Raw genomic sequence first — 19,949 nt, 5'->3', positions numbered from 1 at the left:
ACTCCTGGGATTGGGAAATGCGTTCATCCAATAAACAGCTTGCAGGTCAAGTCCATTTTCGGAAATGTAGGGGGATAGCTAAAGACGCGTCAGACAGAGAAGGCGAGCAAGTTTGTGGTTGCTTGCTTTTGCTTGTTGTGGCACTCATGGAAGGCAAGAAGAGAAAGGAGGGACTGAAAAGGCCAGAATAAAGAAGAAGCGGATGCTGGAGGGGGATGCATCTAAGTGCTGAAATCAGGCATTAAAGAGTTGTGCAGGTGAATTAGCCAGAGCTCCACCATTGACGTTATTGCTAGGCGGGAGCTAGCACAAGCTGCTAGTCAAATGTGTATGTGCTAGCTGGTATATTTCAGACGAATTAATGACTTAACTGATCTTTCTCTTTTATTGGATGGAGAATACGTTAACAGATTTGGAACATGTAGTAGTAGTCGTCTAGTCGTGTCAACACGTTACACCGGTATTACCGTGCATAAATGGTATAAACTTTGAAACTAGGTCACTCCGTCAACTCTCCTCTCACACTAGGTGACAGCGTCTTATAACGTTCTATATTATATAATAGTATAATATAATTTTATAGATAATATCACGGCCAAAAGCTCTGCGCCTCCGGATGGCTGTAGTGCGGGGAGCACTACGGCCATCCGGAGTGCTTTTGTTTACCGGCGTTGCTATGGTTACTGGTCTTGTAAGGAAGTGCGCCAATTCTCGGAGCGCCAATTCTCTTCCGCACAGAGCAGAACTGTGACCTATTTTACCCATTTTTAATTTCTTAATTATAATTATATCATTCATTTTTACCAATTTTTTTTTTTATTACTGAAAAAATATATAAATAAACGGTGTTGCAGGGGGGTGGGGCCGGACCGGGGAGGATTCTCCCGGTGGCTATTAGTGCCCCACTCCGCCCCTGGTCAGTAACCTTAACCTTCGTCCTCTTTTGGCCAGGATGGGATGACAGCAGCCGTTGAAGGTCGCAGCAATAACAAACAAAACCTGTGGAAGAGAAAAATAACACATCTTAACACTATAATAGCAGGGTTGCCAACTTTGGGACTTTGGCTGGAGTGAGACTCTAAAATATAAGTGTGAGCGGCTAATTTTTTGGACAACCCTTAACCCTAAAAAAGTGTTTTATACAAAATAGTCCTCGTTTAGTAAACCCTCATCTATGAAAAAAAGTTAAAGAATGGAAGCGCTTTTTCATAATGTACAATCTGGGCCACCTTGAATCATTTGGGGAATTTAAAAGCGCCACTTGCCTGATTCTTAAGTATTCCAAGATAAACCCTAGGCTAGGCTCTACACCCCGTGAAAATCGACAAGATATACACTTTGATATAGACAAACGTCCCACCAATATTTATACCACTTATTTACTCTCTATATGTCATTCATGGTTTTATATTTATAATTTTTTATTTTACTTTACATTTAATTCTTCATAATTCAGGCATTACAGAACTTTCATGGTCATAAATAAAAAATATGAACTGCAGTTTAATTTCTTTGTTTGTTCTTGAATTGACGTAGAATGGAGCAAAGGCTCATGGGATTGGGAAATGCGTTTATCCAATAAACAGATGGAGGTCAAATCTATTTATTAAATTAATTTTTGATTAAAACCGTGCATTCTGTGTGAATGTGTATTTGAATGTTAACATTTCGTTTTTAGTTATGTAATCATTTGAAAGTCCCTTCAAGTTGAAAAAGCACATGCATTCTTATTATGGCCACACCTGGCGTACTAAATCAACTGTGATCAGATCAGATTGGTTAAAAAAATAGAGGCTGCGTGTGATTTCAGTTCCGGTTCAATGCATTTGTAATGAGGGGGCGCACTTCTGTGCAGTGTGCACATTAGTCGACTCGTCGTTGCCAGCAGGCTGCACCCGACAGCCAAGGGATTTACATGTGGCATAGCAAGGTAAGCAGCAGAATTGTTTCCCAATTAAGCGTAATTTAGAAATGGAGTTGTTGAGTATTATGGTTTCATGAAAGCAAGGACAGCACTCTGTTGCTTTCGAAACTTTGAATCGCCGACAACGGACGTTTCGGGCCGCACGCCCTTCAGCGTGTAATGGCTTCTTCAAGGCCATTACACGCTGAAAAAGGGAAACGTCCGTGGTTGGCGATTAAAAGTTTTGAATGCAACAGTGCTGTCCTTTCTTTCAGGAAAAAATATTACGATACGTTGGATTCAGCACGCAGTTAAGTTATATAAAGAAGTCTAGTTAGTGAGCGCGTTACTTCATACATTCGATTTTTTTTCTTGCCCCTGTGGAGGCTTGGGTGAAGGGGGTCATTAATATTTGGTTTTATTTAGTATTATGGTACAATATGTAGATGGGCCGACATGTCCACGGGTCGATTTCCCGTAGTAAATTGATCATTTTAATGATTTGGATTTCCCCGCGACGGTTTTGCGGGGTTCAGCTGCTAGTCAGGGACGCAGCGCGTGACCGTGACAACGTTATTTCTTGGGAAATGGGACTAAAACGAATATAATGGATGACATTCATAGTATTATTGGTATAAAAATTCCATTACTTCCATTACCATTAAGCAAACGAACAATTTTGTAAACAATAAATCGTTAATATTTTATCAATGTCCTTCTAGAACCTGTCATGAACTTTGATAATCAAATCAAACGATGTCTCGAGCGCAATAGCTGTCTCTGATATAACGGACATTTAGCTGCTATTCTTTGGCAATTTGACATTTTAAGTTGGCCATATGAGCAATGTTGTTTCTTAATGTTACTCGTATATGAACGTAGCCTAATATAAACATAGACTACGTTAATGTGAAGTAAATATACACAGCTGTGATAACCGCAATAACTTATCCTGGCATAGCAGTAGCCATAAGCAATTTGGCACAGAGTTTAGCTGAATGTCATTGATGATAAAGCTAACGTTAGTTAGTATATCTAGTTAGTCATCTATGAACGAATATGGTCTAACTAAAGTTGCTAACAGACCGACAGTCAAACATGATCGCTATTCGTGTTAGTCTACTTACCAAGAGTTGTATATAATATGAAATAATTATTAGCTTATTGCTGTAAATGTCAGTACGACCGTAGTTGCCAACTACATCAACGGAAGATGAGCATCTTCCCTGGGGAGGCTTGTGCGCCTGGTTCAGGAGCAGTGTATTGCTCGAGCAGTCAACTGCTCTTGAACCTCGCGCTCGAGGCTCCCCAGAAACTGGAACGTCAAGGTTCATGTTCGTTTTACCTTATTTGTGTATTTTGCTTGGGTGCCATTTTGATGTTTTTGCCAGGATCAATTCATGTACCCGTCATTTCAAGGTTATTTTCCCTCACAAAAGCTAGAACTTGTTTGGGCAATTAGTTGTGCAGTCCATTATACATTGTAAAAAGCCTGTAGTAAGAGAGAAAATAAAAGATATGATTATGTGTACTGTGATCAAGACACCCAAGTGGTTTGACATATTTGGTGTAACTGATGTTTTTCTTTTACTCTTGCAACTTTCCCTTTTAGTCTCTGAAGCAGTGTCTCACACTCGAGTCCTGACCGAGGGCCTTGAAACTGGCATGCCTGTTCAAAACATCTCCAGGACAACAAGGTTATTTTGTGTTGACGTGTATTGAATTCTTAAGGGCAAAGGTTACTCAAAACAGGCAAATTCTGTAGAAACTCCATAAAAAGAAATATTAACTCACCAAGACCATTCATGAAACATCAGTAAGCTGCAGTTTGCATTGCAGTCAGTAATATTTTAGTTCTTTCAACTGCGACTGCTTGTAAAAAAAAAAAAATGCAATGATGCCACCAACAATAACCAATACAATGTTGTGCCAGATAACCTCAAATATAATTAGCCTACTTCCTATTTGTGCAAACCCATCAGATGCCTTTGAAAAAAACTAAAGTGCAAAGATGCTTTGTCTGAAATGAGTTCCCTTACCGTTTAATTTGGAGCAAGTGAAAAAATCACGGGCTTGTGCCATCCGTAAGGTCTTCGTTGTCAACTTCTTGTTGGAGAGCTGGATGTAGAGGTTTTGCGACGTCTGTATTCAGATAAGGACTGCACGATATGGGCAAAATATGATATCCCGATATTTTTTGGCTGAATGGCGATATACATCTCTATTTTCTATAGAGTGGGATAGATGGCTTTGTCGCATTGTCCTGCGTACTACGGTGAGGGTTTCAGTGCGCCCTAACTTAAATCCCCCACCCCCTCCCTTCTCCGTTCCATTTGGGAACATGTTTGGTTTAATTTAGCTTGTTTCGTATATTTTAGTTAAGGGCGCCTCCAGAGGGCGCCCCCAACACATTGGATCGGCCCTCCGCTTTGGGGCCGCATTATCATCTAGAACGTGTATTAACTTTTGATAGTCTAACGTGGTCCATTATCCCTTACTTGTTGCAAGACACAGTAGTCTACACATACATCTATTAGGGCTGGGCGATATGGACCGAAAGTCATATCTCGATATCTTCAAGCAGAATATCGATATAAGATAAATATCGATATTTGTCGAGGGGGGAGGGCGGCGCGCTCCGCGCGCAGATTTGATATTACTATTTCTACCGTTCGGAATTGAATACAGTTTGATGGTTGAATAAACCGTGGACTAGACACTGCCTCCGCCTCGTATTTGAGAACATTATGATATATAACATCATGGCCAAAAGCTCTGTGCGCCTCCGAAATATTACGAACCGTAACGACTGCGTGGGGGGGCGTTGCATGTCATGTCCCATGACATGCTATTTTATGTATTCTTTAATATAGGTATTAGTGGGCAACTAACACAGTATTCAAAGACGTTCCGAAATTCTGCCGTGGTGCAGAGTTACAGCCACTCCGAGCCAGTCGCACATTGAGCTTCCCCCAAATGCGCTGTTTTGGTGTCTGTAGCTATAATGCAAATGAGGAGGAGCGAGTCGGGTCAAGGAGGAGGGTGGGGATGTGGCCCTGAGCAGCTTGCAGCCACGGTACCATGCGCTCTGTTTACAGTGGATGTATCACAATGGCGAGGCGCACATAGCCTTTAGCCTTTAGCCAAAGTTCCTTTCCCCCAATTCCTTCTCAACCATGGCTCAGATAACCCCCGCTACAGTCTCGTTGTTGAAATACAAGACACGTCAAAGAACCGACAAGAAACACTTGCGTTACAGTGTGTGTATTCACACACACGCATGTGGCGCTCGCACGGTCGTGTCTCATTGGCGGGCCAATGTCTCTGGGCGGGCCAGGCAGAGTAAGGGGAGGAGCTTAGATGCTTTGTGACAGACCTAAAGACATTCCAAATCAGCGCGCTTGAGCCTCCGTTTTTTCAAAGGCGAGCAGAGCAGCTAGTGCTCGTTTTACACCAAACGCAAGTTTTAGCCACTGGGGGACCATAGGCAGGCTAGGGGAACTCATATTTATGTTAGAAAACCTCATAAAGTGAGATTTTCATGTCATGGGACCTTTAATGTTTTATGTTTGGATCTCGCGGAGTGAGAAACCTTGAAGTTACCGTTATTACTATACCTACCTACCGTTTCGATTTACAATTACTATTCCTACCGTTCAGAATTGAATACAGTTTGATGGTTGAATAAACCGTGGACTAGACACTGCCTCTGCCTCGTATTTAAGAACATTATAATATATAATATCACGGCCAAAAGCTGTGTGCACCTCCGGAATATTATGCACAGAATTGCAACCCGTTGGTTGCGACAGTTTTTAAGCACTCTCTACAAATTACGTGATTTTGTAATTCGTCAGACACCTTATATCCAAACCATTTCCATACTAGCCGTTCAGGGGTGGACTGGCCATCTGGCATACCGGGCATCGTCCCGGTGGGCCGTTGACCCAATGTGGGCCGGTCTGGTCCGCTATGTTTTGTTTTTTTCTCTCTCTCTAAATTCCCTCCAATTGTGCCGGCCAATGGGCAACAGAGAGCTAGCAGTGTGTGGCCAGCATCGACGCATATTATTGGTCTATGTTTGTCATTGTCAATCAATCATGGGCTGACTGGCTCAGAGAGCCCTGACAGTGCTGTCAATCACAACAGAAACCAGCGGGACCTCATGGCGCGGGCCGGAGTCGCGGGAGTCGGGACGGAGCTGAAAATGGATAAGCGTAAGAAAACTGCGACTCTCTGGAGGTGGAAGCTGCTAAATGTTCAAATTGTACAGACCTATTTGGTGCCGGGGTCAACACCCCAGCTGGAGCTGCTGCGCCGGGAGACGAGCGACTGGAGGCATATATGCTAAGTAACGTTAGCCTGGGGCTACAACATATTAGCCAAGAGTTAAAGGGCTGTGACTGTTGGTAGTTGTGGTTGATTTTGTTTAAATATGCCGAATTGTGATATTATGGATTATTGTTCAGATGATTTAGTTAAGGTAGCTAACAGCTTCTAACGTCAGCAGTCTCTTGTTGCCATAGCATCAGTAAACATTGACATGGACTAACTAGCTGTAAATGGAGATGCAGAACCATGCTGTATTGTAAATACAGATGAGATACTTTGAATTTTAGCACAAAATACAAGTAAGGAAATAATTTGTTTAATTTGCAATATTTGCCATTGAATTTATTGTAATCTTTCAATTCATTTATTGTTTACTGAGGTGATGACTATTACATGTGGTGAGAGGAATGCAATATGTGTATGTTTAAAGGTTTATGTGAAGAAACATACTATTTGTGTGATAAAATGACAATTGGTAATTCATAAATGTCTCTTTATATTCTCTGCTACCATCATCTCCTGTCAAACAGGTTTTCCTGACCTAATATAAGTTCTTCTATGAGAGGGAGAGAGAGGGAGAGGGAGAGGGAGATTCGTCTTGACTTTGCGAGTTTACTATGCAACATGTTTCGTCTCAGATTGAAACAAAGGTTTATTTCCTGGTTGAAGATTTTCATATTGATGATTTTAATTTCAAACATCTGCATTTCTTTTAAGTTCAATTAACAGTTATGCAGGTAGGTCTTGGGGCTCTTTGAGACTTAAGTCATCCTTCATGACAGATACATTTGTTCACCAAGTGTCACTACGTCACAAAAAGTCTACATGGCTACATATACTTGTCACTCAGTACACAGATACTGAGTACAAGTTCTGTTTGCTGTTTCTTGCAGGTCATGAATTTGGTTGAATTAGTGTGGCTGGCTGGCTGCGGACGAGGAAGTAGGGCAATATATATAAATATAACCATAAATAGAGAATTGATATGTTTTGTTTTTATCTATAGCTGTGTGAAAAAGTCTAATGTCTAATATGAGAATGCATATCTGTTCAGACTTGTAATTCATTTAGACTTTTTCTCGCAGCTACAGATAAAAAACATTCAATTCTCTATTTATGGTTTCACAATGACTGAGTCACAGTTGAAACAAATGAGTTTCAGCTCTAAAGGTACGGCCACACCAAACGCGTCACCTGCGTACCATGCGTATAAAATCGGCAATTTTTCCATAGGGAAGCATTGGTGTACGCGCGTATGAGGTGCGTACAGCGTATCATGCGTACCAAGCAACATTTTACTCGCTGTAGGGGCGTATGAGGCGCGTACATATACGCGCGTATATATATACGCGCGTATATATACGCGCGCACATATACGCGCGTACATATACGCGCGTACATGTACGCGAGGAGTTCAAAAAATTGAACTTTTTATGCTCATACGCGCCGCAATAGCCAATCAGCGTTGAGCTTGACCCGACGTCACTGGCAGAGAGTAGTGAGCTTGGACAGAAGCATACGGCCGACATCTTTCTTTATTCTGTGTGGAAATAGTAACATAGTTACGCCATTAAATGCTTTTATGGAAACATTTCTAGCGAGAAATGTGCATTTTACTTTCATAATGTTCGCTCGGTGAATGTGAAGGATGTTTGGTTTGATAGTTATGACGAAGAGGGAACGCTCCGTTCACTTGCATGGACAGAGTCTCTGGTTACTAAAGCAACCTCAACGTCTTGGCGGACTATATATCTGCTGATCAACACTACGAATGCTGGAAACACACCAGACACACCATGTGAAGTTATTTAACCCGATTATTGTTATTTATATCCGAGATTACTTAATCTAACCCGATCTAAACTCTATCACCCAAACACGGCGACGTTTGGGTTTCCTACCTCGGACTCCAGAGCAGCCATGTCCATGGCAGCCACGGCCGGCAACTTTCTTTATTCTGAGTGGAAATAGTAACATAGTTACGCCATTAAATGCGTTTATGGAAACATTTCTAGCGAGAAATGTGCATTTTACTCTCATAATGTTCGCTCGGTGAATGTGAAGGATGTTTGGTTTGATAGTTATGACGAAGAGTGAACGCTCCTTTCACTTGCATGGACAGAGTCTCTGATTGCTAAGCAACCTCAACGTCTTGGCGGACTATTTCTCTGCTGATCAACACTACGAATGCTGGAAACACACCAGACACACCATGTGAAGTTATTTAACCCGATTATTGTTATTTATATCCGAGATTATTTAATCTAACCCGATCCAAGCTCTATCATCCATCCAAACACGGCGGCGTTTGGGTTTCCTTCCTCGGACTCCTTAATCCTCGGACTCCTTAAATGGTCAGATACGCGCGTATCTGACCATTTTTGACACAAAATGGTCAAGCAACATTTTCGCTGCGTTACGCACGTACATGGTACGCGAGGTACGCGCTTGGTGTGTTCGCACCTTAATGCTGCTACTGTCTGTAATATGTTTCTATTTAGATTATTTGTCAGGATATTTTGTTATTATTGTCAGAGGCTGGTTTTAACTAATGCTGGGCTTACACCAAAAGATTTTCACATTCACAGACTAAAAACTGCAAGAGAGAATTTAGCGTTGGAACAAGTGTGATATTTAACAAGGGTTTTGTAGATATGTAGATATGGGGGTTTGAGATGCAGCGACCACAGGATGTCTTTTAACTTCCTGTTCAGGTTTCATGCCTTTCTTGTCAGCAGCACAAGAGACACAAACTTGAAAAAAAAAAAAGCAACAACTGCTATTTGCAGTGCTGTACTATTATTCGGATGTATTTACTTGATTAAATTGTTTTAATAAAGTACATACAGGGTTCTTCCCGTTCGTCTCGTCCCACCCCTAGTGCTGATAATGTAGTGGGCTGGTCTGGACAGAAAATGCCAGGGCTGAATTTTTGTCCCAGTCCACCCCTGGAGCCGTTGGTCTTTCGCTTGCAAACAAGCTCCTCGGAGCTGCTTGTGCAGGCGGACTCCATAGCTGTGTTCGAAATCGTTCCCTATCACGGATATAGTGCACTATATAGGGTGCTCCTCATTTTGTAGTGGTGTTCGAATTCTCAGTGGTTAATTTCATGCACAATATAGTGCAGGGTTAGAATACCCAATGAATAGTGAACGATTTCGAACACTGCTCATGTTTCACGATTTCAAAAAGTGACGTGAGTCAGTGGAGGGGGGGGGGGGGGGGCCGGCAGAGACTGTGTTTGTGAGCCGGAGGCAGAGCGGGAGAGACATAAGCAGAGTTACGAAATAGCAGGCGGCAGGCGCGGTTCGAAACTGGTGTTATTTGGAACAAATGTATTGTAATTTCAACGCAAATTAAATTATATTGATATTGACGATATGGTCTCGTTTCATATCGCGTTTGAAAAAATATCGATATATTTTAAATATCGATATATCGCCCAGCCCTAACATCTATACATAAGGTTTCTGAGAACAGCAGGACAAGTTGGCACATCAACATTCACAAACGGAAGGCTTGCGCTACTCCATCTAGGCACTTTGAGTTGTAGCCTCATACCATTATTGAATGCCGCTTCTTTTGTAGCAAGAAGCAGCAAGTGTTATTTTCACAGAAGATGAACACATACCAAATTTTCTGATAAGTATATTAGCTTGTGCATACATCATACGATACTGCCTGCAAATTTCACGGTCATTAGACTGGTCATCAGTTATGTAATGTTATAAGGTTTTAGCCTCATTACATATGTTAAGGACTGTGCCAGGAAAGGAGAAATCAGTAGTTATCAGTTTCTTATCTGCCTTACTTCATGAGCATCAGCTGTATGTGGCCTTAGTGCCTAGATTTAATATGACAACCGCCACTGTTGTTTGGACCGTCGGGTAGACGTAAACTGGCAGATAAATCTAATTGTTATGATTTCTCTCATTCATTTCTTATGTTTGCATTTGTGTCTTGCAGAAGATGAAGGAGAATGCGTGCAGTGGGCTGAATAGAGAATTCGTGAATCAAAGGCAACACCATCAAATGCATTATGAAATTAAGCACTATCAGGTTGTCAAGGCTGTAGTTCAGCGGGCACATGGTCCTGGATACCTGATATATATATATATTTTTTTAAACTATTTATATATGGAATCTGAATGCACTCCAAGAAATGCTGCAGTTCTTTGTGCCACAAGAGGCCAAGAAGCTCTACTACAAGAAGTTAAGGCAGAAGATGAAGATTATTACAAATTATCCAAGTCAGTTCCGACCAAGTAATTTGATTGGACAAGAGGCATTCCAGTGCTGATATAGAGTATAACAGCACTGGGTCTTTTAACTATACACGTATCGCTCCGCTTTACGGGTGTTCTCATAACCGTTAATGTTATTAACAATCTTTTTGTAGCTTAGATTGCAGCTAACTTTGCACAGCAAATATGAACATGTTTCCAGGAATAACATTGGAGTTGAATTAAGAATGGTCGCCAGAAGAGGACCAAGGGAACCTAATGTAATGCTAATGTGTTTATGTGTTGCTTGGCAACAGTTTGACCAGTTGCGGATCTATTTGTGTTGGCGGTGCCAAATAAATCATTAATGAACCAAAGAAATCTGATCATAATATGTTGTTAATTATTATTGTTAACTAATGATTGGTGCTTGTAGAACTGTTGTATAAAAGCAATATCACTCAGGAGGGAGTGCTTTTGTAATACGGCTGGGATTCGGTCGTAGGTATGAGGCCGTTGGCCGAGTGCCGAAGAGAATCACAGCCGTGCTGATATTCAGTACAACAGCACTCCCTCTCGTGTGATATTGCTTAATTATTCTGTTCCAAAATTCCATAAAAAGTCTGATTACTAAGAAATATTGATGTATCATTACTTTTGTCAGTTTCAAGTTTTTGTTTTAACACAGGTGTACCAACAATGTGTATGATGTATGACTACCTAAGCTGTACATGTCTTTAACGATATTGATGCGGATATTTCCACATTTACATTTCTCAGTGCAAATGGGTTTTTGAATAAGTTTCTGAAACTAGTGCTTTGAGATAACAAACATTTAATATGTTGGAAATGTTTTTGATCGCTGTGTCATAATTCAGCTTAATATTTAATATATTGTTTCTTATGGCACATTAACGAGAATGTCAAACTGGCACTGAATGTTGAAAAGGTTGCTGACCCCTGGTTACTGTATTCCCTCTCCCGCTCCATTACATGTATGTTCGTTTATTTCAAGTTAACTTGTTTTTCTGTGTTATTGCAACCTTGCAACACATTTCCATTAATGTAGTTTGTTTATTCCTTAACAGTTTTCAAAAAACACAATCAAATGGGTATTAAAACCTTAATCTTTGTCAAGCCAAACTCTTGAGTAATTATTTCAAAGAATAGGGGCGTGGAAATCAATGAGGTAAGTGGGTTTTGGGGCTTATCTTATGACTAACTTTGGATCTGAACTAATGTGAATTGTGAGTAGATCTCATGGTGTTTACATTGCTTTACTAGGATTTCTAAATTGCAGCTTCTGTGTTTTAACCCCTCTCAAATGCTACTGTTGTAATGGGGTTTTCTTGCAGTGATCTTTATTGTACTTGTGAAAGCTGTTTGTGTGAGCTTGCTAAAAGTATATAGACCAGTTTTCCTGCCAGAAATAGTTGTAGCTGCAACATTCAATGGCCATACCTGCAGATTATCTACAAGGATAAGCATTAATTGATCTCATTACAAAATGACAATCGAACTATCAGGAAAATTGCTAATATTCTTTACAACCTCAATTCAACGCCATTTCGACGTGTGGTAAATTACGTTGAAAATTAGCACGCAAATCATCGTTGAAACAACATAGTATTTTCGACATTCTCCGACCGTCGGGATAACGACTATCCACCACGTTGATTCATCTGTGAATTTTAGTCGTCTGGCGGAAACCGACTATTTTAACCAACAATCAACCCGTTTTCGACGCCCCATTGCTGTCTGGGATATGCACCGCAAGCAAGCACATGTGCACAAACATACTATAGGAAACGCACACACATGCGCACAGACTACAGAGGGTTTTAAATCAGGCTTGGGCCTATAAAAAAATACAGTTAAATCAGTTTATTTATTTATTATTAATAGAACGGGCCAGGCTCGGAAAGAACAGAGAGCTAAAATCCTAAATTCAATAAACTGTCAGTTGAGCTGGACGAGCCACGGTGTTCTGGAACACAGCGCTCAGTTCTGATCTCTCTCCACTATCGGACTCCATCACTCATTTCACTTAGTAACTTTAATGTTGTAAGGTATTTATCTTCATCTCTTATCTATTGTACTACGGGGAACTATGCAGGCTAACCCTATATATATGGACACCTGCTAAGTTGTTCCACTCAAATAGAGTACTAAAGTGAAAACGTTACGTTGTCCTGGCAACCGGATTTTCAGTTCTAAACAACCGAACGAGAGATGGCGTTCTCCATGGGTGTGTTCGAAATGACTTACTAATTACTACTTACTACCTACTCAATACTTGGCTTACTTCTCGAATCCTTAAATAATGATTGAGTAATCCATTTGAGTAATCGACGTTCGGAAGACCGTTCTTACTTAACCACCTCAGATGACGTGAATCAAATGACGTGTCAATAACCTACCGGCCGGGCGCGGTTAATAAATATTATAAATAAATATGTAAACGTCACATTTAACGTCACAGTACATCTTCAACCTAAGGATTTGCGGTGATATGTTAAAAACAATTATTAACCAATTATTAAAAAAAACATTTATGTGTGTTATGTGTGGCTGTGGGTTCTGCTGCTGGTTGACAGTTCAAAGTGAAGGGATCAAAGGGATCTCCCACAATGCAGTGCGTTAATGTAATTTACTGTGTTTTCACACGAAATGGTCTGATTACAGTATTTTACTGGGGAAAAGTACAGTAACATGTTGTGAAATCCTTGTAATGCAAATATCACAGTAAACAGTGACATTTGAAATTACAGTATTATATTGGGAACATCACATTTAGCACCTGTGAAGTGATTTCACAGTAATTTACTGTCAAATATTACAGTTAAATATTGTGAAACCCTGGTAATTATTTACAGTGTAGCCTCAAATAGTTCCAAACAACCATTTTACGGCGTAGGAGATCATCCATTTCCATTGCTGGCCGTCGAGTAACTTCTGAGGTAAATTGATTAAAGGCCCACTATGCAACTTTTTTAGCCAAAATTACATTAAGTATGCAGGTTGAGAGTTATGCTGATGGTTCTGCATCCATTTCTGGGTCGATTGGTGGGTGTGTCATTTACCCATGTCGCCTCTCCAGTGAAAAAGCGTATATGCAACTTGATCTGTTCGGGCCGAGACAATCCGGATGTGTCAGGAGAAAAATTAGAAATTGTTAAGGAATTTAAATACCTTGGCATTATTCTGGACTCCAACTTTAATTTCAGGGCACATGTAAAAACTGTCTGCAAAAGGATCAAATTCAATCTTGCCAATTTCAAATTTATACGAAACTCTATGTCCACCCAGGCAGCCATGATGTACATGCATTCAATGATATTCTCTCACATGAGCTACTGTCTGACGAGCTGGTCTCAGGCTAATCACACAACACTAAAACCACTACAGTCTTTGTATAAACAAACACTGAAAGTTCTGGACAAAAAACCAAGGCAATTCCATCACTGCAATTTTAAGAAAACACAATCTAGTGAGCTGGGAAAACATGATTAAGCACAAAAATGCATGTCTCTTTTACAAAATCATACATGGCATGGCCCCTCCTCCACTTAGAGAATTTGTAACTATTAGAACAAACCAACATCGGATCACAAGAGGAGTCATGAGAGGGGACTGCATTATTCCATTTAGGAAAAGTACCTTTAGTCAGTCAGCCTTCTCTGTTGCAGCCTCACGTGAATGGAATAACATCCCAACATGTATCAGAGACCTAAACACATATCGGTCATTTAGTTCTAATCTGAAACAGTGGCTGATTGATAATATGATCTGCCAGCACTAAACTTGACCCGCCTGCTCTTGCCTCCTTGTGTCAGCGTGTCTGTGAATTTGTCCTGCAACTTACTTTGTATGCTTGCTTGTTTGTATGCTTTTTGTAGCTCGTTCTATGTCTCTCCTGTGCTGCTTCATGTACTATTGTCATGTCGACTTTTTGTTAGTTTGTTGTGCATGTACTGTCTGCTTTGGTGGGCTACTGCCTCGATGTCTAACACATATAGATGTCCTCTATAAGTCCTAGTCTACCTTTTCAATTTGTGTTTGTTTGATGCTGACTCTTGTTTGTCCTGCATGCTTCATGTATTTTAATGCTTGAACTACTGAATACTTGTATGTGGTTATAATTAATGTTTTATCTGTTGCTTTTCTATGTTATTTTTAAACTCTTTCTGCTATTTGCTTATTTGCTTTTTAGGGAGCCTATTGTTACATCTGGCCATGGACTGCAGATGGAAACTAACCTTTTGGCTAAATCTGGCATATTTACAGAAATGTCTATTAATATGCACTGTCCCTGTCAAATAAACAAACAAACAAACGCAGCGGAAGTATCCTCGAAAATGTAGTCAGATTGTAGTTTCGAAAATGCTTTACGGCACAGACACACACCCAAACATGGCACCGGCTAGATATAAACAGCCAGTTGCGAGGCAATTGTTGCATTCATCATGGATCAATCGACTGATAAGGGACCCAAGAGGCGACTGTCGGTGGAACAAAAGAAGAATGGACCAGAAAAGAGATCACGAGTGAAAGGGGAACTATGCAACTTTTTTGGCTTGATTTACCTTAATATAACAGGCTAAGAGTCATTGCGATGGTTCTATTATACATTTTTGTTCGATTGTTCGTTGTTTCGACTCCCCCTTGCGCATCTTGGCGGAGAAAAGGAATATGTTTCTGCCGGCGACCCGCCGCCCACTCTCGCGGGAGTCTCGGGTCTCGCAAAGTAACGAATTGCTTTATGGCACAGACCCCCAAACACGGAACCGGCTTGATATAAACACAAGTAACTAAGGGATTGTTATATTCATCATAGATCAGCCGACAAAAAAGAGACAGAGAAACCCAATGTCGGAGGAACAGAAGAAGAGAAAAGGGAGACTGACCGACAGAGAGGCCAGACACGAGTAAACGTTGGGCAAGCTTTTCAGGAATAGCGTGAACTGAAAGAAAAAGAAGACTGCAAATCAGACGCCGACTCGGCCGTGTTGCTTTTGAAATTGAAAGTACCCTTGGGTGAACTTTGTCTTCGTGGTATTCTTGATGTTGATAGTCGCTGTACAAATGTATTTGCTCAACCATTTTGTTGTGAGCCCTGTAAAAATTGTTTTCTCAACCGTTTTGTTGTGAGCCCTGTATGTTTCTAGCTTGCTTGGTTGCAACCATATAAACACCTTTGTTTCCATGGGTGTTTTGCTGTTCGTCTGTCTCGTCCCCCAGATACAGACTGAATCCCCGAATCCAGGTTCTTGTTTATTTAGATTATTATGTTGGCCAAACCTCTTACACTGATTGTTCTGTTCAACCTAAGATAAAACAATTATAATCTAGGATATAAATTCTCCCCGTCAACTATTAAAAAGGATGGATCTATGTTTATTGCAATAAAAATACACAATTTTAAAAATGTATAACCTTGCCTCCACTTTATGAACATCTCCTTCGGACATGGCTCCACGCATTCTCCGGCTTCTTTGAAAACAAATGCACATGGCTCGCGTAGAAGTGCATGGGGAAGGGTCGTCAACGAGTTGTTACGACAGTGTTGTGAAATATCTACGAAGCTGTAGGGGGCGCTGTGTAGAGAAATGTGCGTGCCAAAACCAAGAAAACAGCGAAGAAATGCCCGAAGTTGCATAGTTGGCCTTTAAATAGCTACCTCTTTTGAATTGTCAACTGTCTATTGTATTAGAGGTTCTTTTATGATGCATATACTGATATTTATTTGAATATGCACAGCGTAATTATACATATATTTGTCTTGGTAGACGACCGATTGCCTGCTAGTTTGTGAGCTCGACTTCGCCATGTGAAGGTATCTACACCAACAATTACGAAGTTCAGTAGTGAATCTAACTTTTATCTAGTTAGTTATTCATGTTGGATTACTATGATCATTTAGGTTGATTTAAGGACGGGTTTTATGATGCGATAGCTAGTAGAAATAACCGTTTGTTTAATTATATCCTGGAAGGGATATATGTTCAGCACATGAAGCCCTACAGATGCCGCCACTTCAACAATGCTGATTATGATGGGCGGTGAATTTAACCTGTATGGCTTTTTCGTTGTAACTTCTTGTTGACTGAATTGTTTCTCTTTCTTGTTGCCAAATGTATTCTTTTTTGTTTTACAAGAGCCCTCTCTGCTCTCCTTCTCATTAATTTTTCCTTTTCTAGTTGCCTTATTAGGTCCTCCATAGTCGCCCCATCAGTCCCTGGCAGTCTGGTCCCTGGAGCAGCTGCCCCTGGATCACCTGCCCCTGAATCACCTGCCCCTGAATCACCTGCCCCTGAATCACCTGCCCCTGGCAAAGTGGCCCACTTGATTGCTCTCGCTGTCTCCTGTCATGTCCTTTTCATCGCTCTTGAAATCCACCTCAATTTCTCCCTCAATCTCTGTAATAATTACAAGGTAATGTTGCTGTTATATGTATTTTGCCTTTGCATTTGCAACTACTGTCATCTCCAATGTAAGAAAATTAATTAAAGCGAATCATTTCTGTGATGTGAATTAAATCATCTGCCACAATCAGAAACCAATAAAATGTATAAATGGATCTACCGGCAATTGTTAATTGGGTAGAAATGTGTCGATTATCCACATTGTGTGCAAATCCTCAGAGAATCCCTGACCTCTGGTTGTTTCTTAAACTGAATGTACAAAAATGAATTATGCAATCTCATTAGGAGTGTAGTCTATCCTTGAATTACATGAAATGGGGAATATTGTTAGCTGCATGGATCATACCGAAGTTTAATTTGGTGAAATATGTGTGGTCCGTTGCACTTGGTTCTGGAGGCACCCTCACAGAAGGGGGTTTCCTCCTCTTCGGCTTAGGGCGATGAATGAAAACTGTTGGTACTGCATCGGGCCTCAGCTTCAACATCCCTTCTCTTTTTGTGGCAGTGAATCAGTTCAAAGTGTACCTGTCGGTAGGCTTGTAAGATTAGTTTCCATTGCACTTCAAATATCGTTGAAAAGTCATAATTCTCTACACTTAGAATTATTATGCCCTTTGAAATGCTATCAAGTGTTGTGAACATTACTTACATTACATCGTTTTTGACTGTTGCTGACCCCTGTCACTTGTAAGTTTTGACGGCTGACCATTGCCATCCATTTCTTCCTGCGCTCTTGGTCCTTGGGGAAGCCATACATGTGGTAACCCTTCTCGGACTGATTGGAGCATCCAAACGCTGCCCAGCCAACCATGGTATAACCATTGATCTAAACCAATTTTGAATTTGCTCAGGGCTATTATAAGTATTGTAATGGCATAAAGTATAGTATATTTGCAACGTTATATGTTAATGGTTTGCCCTAAGTATATAGTGTTCCCTGCTGTGTCCATTGTTGAATCTGTTCACACAATCGCACTCACTTGTTCGTGTCACACTAATTGTTTAATAAAAAAAAAATACTATTTCATTCATCCAAGCGTAATGAGTTGTTATTCTTTAATATATTTGATACTTTGTGTGGCTCATATCTTAAAATGATCATGGTAAAACATCTTGAATACTTTGATTTCAATACAGATGTAGGGTAAAAGTTAAGGTTAAGCCAGTATGCCAACACGAACGTGAAGCTTTCCCTCAAACTTAAAAACGTATCTAAGTAATACTTATAGATAGCTTTCAGTTGTCCCCCTACCACTCTAAATGTAAAACTGACATTAACAAATATGCAATAATGCCATAACAGTCAGACAAATACTTGTATGGGTTTTTTTCATTCATATTTACCATTCAATATTGAAATCTCTGCTGTCGTCCCATAGAATAACATTGACTGCGCGGCGTGTTTGGAACTATTGAGGCTTACATGAACCACGTGACAACCACGTGACCACCCTGTCGGCGAGATAGCGTGTCGCAACTCTCTCTCTCTATAGCTCTGCAAAAACCTAGTCGCGCTGCGCTATGAACCAATCAGCAGGATCCCTGGCTGGTGAGCAGGGTTGCCAGATTGGGCAGATTTCCCACCCAATTGGGCTACTTTTAACCGCTTTAGGCTGGGTAAATTATCAGGGGGCGGGAAATTTACCCAATCTGGCAACACTGTCGATAACAAACAAACCCGCTCTGCCTGCATTGCCGCTCAGTCTAACCCTGCGTTCACACCAAAAGAGGCAAAAAGTTGACGCGCAGCACGATCCCATTCAAAGTGAATGTAGAGACGCGTTGCTGCTTTGCTGCCGCAGCACTTGCTGCCGAGAAAACCGGCAGCAAAATTTGATTGGCGGTGCGGCAAAATCTGATTTGCAGAGCAGCACGGCGGGCGCGTTCACGTATTTTGCGGCGCGTCAAATGCTGCTTGAGTTGAAATATTTCAACTTTTCGGCAGCAAACGCGTGATGACAGCCAATCAGCGTTCAACAGCGTTGCCACTGAGGCGTTGCCACTGAGTGACATGACGTAACAGCCAATCAGTGTTACTCCCTTGGAGTGACCTAGAGTTCACTACCGTTACATTTATTTAGTAACTCGAAAAAACCCACAAATCAGCATTTTGTAGTGTAGTTGTGTTTACAGTTAAACTAAACTATGAGTATGCTAAAGGGCTAGAATAACAACCCCAAACAAAACCCAGTTGGGTGCCAGGCAGCACCAGCCTTCCAGGCTCCGAATGGTCTCATGAACCCATAAATGACGGGCATTCCGACGTCTCTCCCTCTTCCACAACAGGTAAAGACATGCAATGCTCGTAATGTCGGCCATGGTTGTGAATGAATTCAGAAGCACCGCGGGTAAAACTTGCTGCGCAGCGAAACTTTTGCTGCGCGTCAAAACCTTTGCTGCGCCGCAAAACTTTTGCTGCGCAGCAAAACTTGATTTGCTGCACCGCAAAACTTTTGCTGCGCAGCAAAACTTGATTTGCTGCGCCGCAAAACTTCGGCGACAACGCGTTCGGGCAGCAAATGCATCTTTTGGTGTGAACGCAGGGTAAGAGACGCAAAGCAGGTGAAATCATCTGAAGGATAACGAGATTCTAACATTTGCGAATAAAGTGTACAATGGAAACATTGGAAACAGAGGACATTGTTCATGTTTAATCACACTAAGCATTCCATTCATTGAGTTACAGTGAGTTAGCGACCAAAGAAAAAGGTAGCAAAATCGAGATCACCAAAAGTAATGGCAACATCAGTGTGGTGGGTGCTACATGGTTGGGTAGGTACTCATGGCTTACCTACTGGTAGCATTACTAGCAATCGACTGTATTGCTGGCCCTGTTTGCTAATGAATAATGGCAAATCTCCAACGTGGGCTGTTTATGGTTTCCCTGATGGGAAAAATCTTGATAGGGCAACCAAATGCCACGACAAGTGTGAAGTTCACGTTGGTGCTGCTATGCGACTTTCCTTGCTAGGCACCATGCCTATAGATCAGTTTGAATCTAGAATAATGTTCTCGTTATTTTACTAGTTTGCTACTCTGACCGTTCTGTTTGATATTGTGGAAAGG

At 41.1% G+C, this 19,949-nt stretch overlaps 2 long non-coding RNA genes across 4 annotated transcripts; one reads left to right on the top strand and one right to left on the bottom strand.

The window, feature by feature from the left end:
- The first annotated feature begins 1,813 nt into the window (after positions 1 to 1,813).
- Positions 1,814 to 11,585, top strand: LOC132467334 (uncharacterized). Of its 2 annotated transcripts, none has more exons than XR_009527997.1 (3): positions 1,814 to 1,930; positions 3,516 to 3,600; positions 10,202 to 11,585. It is a non-coding gene; the product is annotated as an uncharacterized LOC132467334 (long non-coding RNA). The 2 variants fall into 2 exon arrangements; XR_009527998.1 differs by having other exon boundaries at positions 3,516 to 3,641.
- A 4,933-nt stretch (positions 11,586 to 16,518) lies between these two features.
- Positions 16,519 to 18,340, bottom strand: LOC132468307 (uncharacterized). 2 transcript variants are annotated; one of them, XR_009528201.1, is made up of 3 exons: positions 17,533 to 18,340; positions 16,781 to 17,408; positions 16,519 to 16,750 (listed from the first exon to the last, which is right to left on the bottom strand). It is a non-coding gene; the product is annotated as an uncharacterized LOC132468307 (long non-coding RNA). The 2 variants fall into 2 exon arrangements; XR_009528202.1 differs by having other exon boundaries at positions 16,519 to 17,408; positions 17,533 to 17,622; positions 18,228 to 18,340.
- Positions 18,341 to 19,949: the final 1,609 nt, after the last annotated feature.

This window comes from Gadus macrocephalus, chromosome 11 (genome assembly GCF_031168955.1).
Source record: "Gadus macrocephalus chromosome 11, ASM3116895v1".
In the NCBI taxonomy this organism is placed as follows: Eukaryota; Metazoa; Chordata; class Actinopteri; order Gadiformes; family Gadidae; genus Gadus; species Gadus macrocephalus.
This window is presented reverse-complemented; position numbering and strand designations above follow the sequence as displayed.